Raw genomic sequence first — 5615 nt, 5'->3', positions numbered from 1 at the left:
TATGTGGTGTGTATGTGTACTCTGTGTGTGTGCGTGGCAGGAACACTGCCATAACTCAAGTTTAGCTTCGGCAACAGTGATTTTCAAGTTATCCTGAGCTACAAAGTGAGAGTCTATCTCAGAAAAGACCAAGACAGATCAATAAATAACAAAAGCAAGAGAAAATTAACTAGAGTACAGAAGACCAAAACACTTATTAATCAAGTTAATATAATTGACATATATAAAACATTTTACACACAGAAAGATAACATTTATTTGATTATACATTAATATTCATTTGCCTATAATGGTAAGACATAAAACAAGTTTCAATAAATTTAAAGGAATAAAATGCAAAATATATCCTCTGACCATAATACAATTAAAATATTGTTAAAATAACTACAGATGAGAAGCAGATAGTTTATAGAGCATCTTAAATAACAAAGATAATAGAAAATTAAAGAGATGGCAAGTATGAAAACAGGAAATATCCACAGATGTCACCACCATACTTCTCCCCGGCTTATAAAAGCAAAATGAATTAGGAAGTATCCTGGGTTGAAGTAATTTGAATGAAATTAAAATATATCAAAATCTGTGAAAACTGGTAAAGCAGTATTTAAAGTTACTTTAAATGCTTGTTTTATAAAGCATTAAGTATTGAGATCAATTCCAAAGATGCTGTCTTAAGAAGCTAAGAACAATAAACGCAAATATGTATTAAGAAAGACCCAGATGGAGAGTTGACTCAGTTACAATGCCTGCCACAAAAGTATGAGGACCCAAGGGTGGACCTTCAGCACACATGTAAAGAGGCTGGGAATGATCACATGCATTGGGAACAGGGCATAGGATGAGTAGAGACAGGAAAATCCCTGGAGTTTGTAGCTAGCTAGACTAGCCAATTGGTGAGCATCAGGTTCAGCAAAAGACCCTGTCTCAAAAGACAAGGTGGAGAGCAACTGAAGACACTTAATGTTGACCTCCGGCCTTCATTTATAAATGTATGCATATACATTTAACAGACATACACATAAAAAAGTTTTAAAAGAATGATAAGGAACATAGAAAATGAGGCCAGGGAAATGGCTGAGCCATTAAGGGAACTTAAGTTATAACTTCAGTTCAAGGGATCACACACTCTCCCTGGCCTCCTTGGCACCAGGTATGTAGTGAACATGCAGACAAACAGTCACATACATAGAATACAAATAAATAAATCATCTTTTAAAAGAGCATAAGAAAAATAGAATGGAAAACAAATGTCATTAGAGAAAAATCAATAAAGCCAAATTGTTGGTTTTTGAATAGTGCAACAAAATTAATATACCCTTAAATAAGCAAATCAAAACAAAAATTAAAGAAAAGACAAATTCCCAGAATGAAAAATGGAGGAGGGAAGACAATACTGAGTGATTCAGAAGCACAGGAACCTGGCACCCATTCATGTCACAAAACAGGGAGGGCTCAAGCCTCAGCTCCCTGACCCTGCACCTGGACGGCTCCAATACTCAAACCTTCAGCAAACTGTTTCTCCTACACATGTTTTCTGCGGTGTTGGTATTGTTAGCTTGCTATTTGGGCTTTTAAAGTTTTCCTGTCTCGTGGGATATGATTGAGACACTAAACCTAAGAATCCATTAGATAAAAGAAGGAACTGAGATATAAACAAAATAAATAAATAAATAAATAAATAAAAATCTAGTCAGTGATTTATAGCCTAGACTCCCCAAATCTAAATACAGTGACATCCAAGCACCGTGCACATTTGGAGTCTTATACAGAGATGACTAGAGACCTATTATGGCCAAGATGACAAAAACACAGAACAAGGAACAATATTAGACCTGTAAGAGAAGATGCCAACTGATACACAAAAGCAAACACTTGTGAATAACATCAGAGCACTCAACAGAAGTAAATGTCACGAGCACGTGAATGGTGCATTTCAATCCCTGAGGTAAATAATGTCTAACAAAGTTATAGAGCAAGGCTAGCTTTTAAAATCAGCAGATAAGGGTATTCTGAGACCTAAAAAGATTAAAGGAATCTATTACTACCAAGCTAGCATTGCAGAACATAGATGAATTCAAATCAGAGAGAAGGAATGCACTATCAATCATAACACAGGAGAGAATAAATTTATAAGAGAGATGGATGAATAAAAGCAAAGCAGGCAATGATGAATCATATCCAAGTTAGTTAACTCCAAACTCTTAATTGATACAATGGAAAAAGAAAATAACAAAGAACAACACAACCAAACAGGAAAACAACCAGTGAAACAACAGAAATTACCAAACTCTAAATGTAAATAATATTAACTCTACAATTTAAAGGTCTGTACTAGCTGATTTGGTTTAAAAAAATAAATAAACAAAAGAAGATTGAACTATATGTTGTCTAAAAGAAACACACCTCACTGGCAAAGACACAGATGGGAGTGAAGAATGAGAATCAACACACCCTCAAGTGGAAGCGCCAAAGAAACTGGCCTATCTACTCTAGTAGTTGATAAGGCAGACCTCAAGCCAAAATTAACCAGAAGTGACAAAGCAGGTCACTACATAGCAAAGAAGGTAACGGTTAACCAAGAAGACAGAGTTATTGTAGATATGTATGCATCAAATATTGGGGCTCTCAATTTATCCAACAAATATTAAAATACATAGAAGAAGAAGTAGATCTTGATAACGTAGCAGTGGACAGCTTATGTAACACTTATCTTTAGAGAGGTCATCCATCTAAAAGCCAATAAAGAAATGTCAGAGTCAATTTATACTATATACCAAATGACCGACTATAGAATATTAATCTTCTTTTCTGCACACATTCTTATGAGCAGGCTATGAAACCTCCTCTGACATAAATCACATTTTAGACCATAATGCAAGTATCTACAAATGAAAAAAATACAACTTATCAAATCATAATTGAATAAAACTAGAAACCAATAAGAGAAATGACAGAAACTATGCAAACAAATGGGGGACTGGACACCACACTTTTGAATAACCAGTGGGTTTCAGGGATCATCAGGGAAATTTTTTTTTAAATAATAAATTGTGGCTGGAGAAATGGCTGCTCATTTAAGAACATTAGCTGCTCTTCCAGGAGATGTATGCTCTATTCCCAGCTCCTACTTTAGGCTCATAAGTATTTGCAACTTGAGTCCCAGTGGAGATCCAGTGCCTTTTTCTGGGCTTTTTGGGTGCACAGACACACATGTAGATAAAACTCCCATATGCACAAAATAAAAAAATAAATTTTAAATCCCAGAATCAAATGAAAATGGCAGCCCAACAGCAGAGGACGTTCTAAGAGGAAAGACTAAGTGCGTGCGAGAGATCACACTGAACCTCCAGAGCGCTCCCAAGCATTTAGTGATGTACATCAAGGCGCAAAAGCGGGAACAAGTCAAGCCCAGGGCAGGCATGGAAAAAAACAGAAAAGAAAGACAGAGGCAGAAACGGATCAAAACAGAAATCAAAGGACTAGAAAAAAATGCATTAACGGATCTTCGAAAAACAAAATAAACAAGATCAACTAACTCTTAAGACAAGGCCTAAATTCATAAAAGCACAGACGACAAGGGAGACATCAAGCAGATTACAAATAAATTCTCAAGATAATTAGAGGATACTTTGAAAACATAATTCAAAAACTAAAAACCGCAAAATAACCCACCAAAACTGAATCAAGAAAATACAAACAACTCCAGCAGGTCTATAGCGAGCAATGAAGTAGAACGATGACAGACTCCCACCACAGCGCGCTCAGAACCACGCACATGAAATAGAGCGATGGCAGACTCCCACCACAGCACGCTCAGGACCACGCACATGAAGTAGAGCGATGGCAGACTCCCACCACAGCACGCTCAGAACCACGCACATGAAGTAGAGCGATGGCAGACTCCCACCACAGCACGCTCAGGACCACGCACATGAAGTAGAGTGATGGCAGACTCCCACCACAGCGCGCTCAGGACCACGCACATGAAGTAGAGCGATGGCAGACTCCCACCACAGCGCGCTCAGGACCACGCACATTTACTGCTCAAATCTAACAGGCCTTTAATGAAAAGTTAAGTCAAATCCTTGAAGAATTCCATAAGATAGAAATAGAAAGAACACTTTCAAACTCATTCAATGATCCAGTACTGAAATCAGATAAGGACGCAATATTAAAACTATAGACCACTTTTCCTGAGGAACACGCATGCAAAAGTCATAAATAAAATACTTGCAAATCGCCAGGCGGTGGTGGCACACGCCTTTAATCCCAGCACTTGGGAGGCAGAGGCAAGTGGATTTCTGAGTTCGAGGCCAGCCTGGTCTACACAGTGAGTTCCAGGACAGTCAGGGCTACACAGAGAAACCCTGTCTCGAAAAACCAAACCAAAAAAAAACAACCCAAAAAACTTGCAAATCAAATTCAACAACAAACAAAAAGAAATATGATAAAAATCATGATCAAGCTGGTTTCACTTCAAGGATCAAAGAAGAGTCTTTCAATGTCTACACATCAACAGCTTAGAGAGATGGTTCAGCAGCTAAGAGTCCATATTGTTCAACCCAAGTTGAGATCCCAGCACTCATGGGGCAGCTCACAGCCTCCTGTAACTCCAGCTCCAGTGGGATCCAATTCCTCTAGCCTCTATAAACACCTGCATTAATGTGTACCTGTCCTCACTGATACACATACATAGTAAAAGTCATATAAATTTAAAAGGATGGAGACCTGGCTTTGCCAGTAAGAGTACTTACTGCTCTTACAGAGGACACACGGTCTATTCTCAGAACCCACATGATAGATTATAGGGTGATACATTTTAATGCTTAGTCACTACTGAGAAGGCTAGGCTGACTCCATGACAGGCTGCCAACTGGCAGTTTAGGAGACTAGCCCAGAGAACTGGGAAAGTCAAGGTAAGACCAAGCAAGTCAGTTATTAGAAAAACAAAACAAAACAAAAATTTAATCCCAGCACTTGGGAGGCAGAGGCAGATGGATTTCTGAGTTTGAGGCCAGCCTGGTCTACAGAGTGAGTTCCAGGACAGCCAGGACTATACAGAGAAATCCTGTCTCGAAAAAACCAAAAACCAAAAACCAAAAACCAAAAAAAAAACAAAAACAAAACAAAACAAAACAAAACCCAGGCTTCAGGCAGCTAGTCAGAAATGCCCACCATTAAACACTGCTCCATCACCTGGCCTGAGGCAAGGACAATGGGACAGCAGCATTTTCCAGTCAGACAGAGCCAAGACTAAGATAGAGGTCATCTAACCCTTCCAGGAATTTCCCTAATGTGCTTTAAATCTGACTGTGAGCTCACTTCAAGGTCTCTCTATCTTGGTAATGGTGAACTTCTGAATAATAAAACACTCTTTGCGTTTACGCACCATTTGAGTCTGGGGTATCATTTTTTGGTGAGTCATGGACCCTAACACTACTTTGTTGGACTGCTTGGGAAAGATTAGAAAGCCTCTTTGGGGGAGATATATCACTGGCAGTGGGCTTTGAGGTTTCTCTCTCTCTCTGTCTCTCTCTGTCTCTCTGTCTCTCTGTCTCTCTCTCTGTGTCTCTCTCTCTCTCTCTCTCTCTCTCTCTCTCTCTCTCTCTCTCTCT

At 38.8% G+C, this 5615-nt stretch overlaps 1 protein-coding gene across 1 annotated transcript in view; it reads right to left on the bottom strand.

Annotated features, from left to right (window-relative positions):
- Window positions 1-5615, bottom strand: part of Mblac2 (metallo-beta-lactamase domain containing 2) — a 38410-nt gene that overhangs the window by 3528 nt on the left and 29267 nt on the right. The gene's annotated exons all lie outside the window — the stretch shown is intronic.

The sequence above is a fragment of the Grammomys surdaster genome, unplaced genomic scaffold (genome assembly GCF_004785775.1).
Source record: "Grammomys surdaster isolate TR1022 unplaced genomic scaffold, NIH_TR_1.0 126391, whole genome shotgun sequence".
In the NCBI taxonomy this organism is placed as follows: domain Eukaryota; kingdom Metazoa; phylum Chordata; class Mammalia; order Rodentia; family Muridae; genus Grammomys; species Grammomys surdaster.
This window is presented reverse-complemented; position numbering and strand designations above follow the sequence as displayed.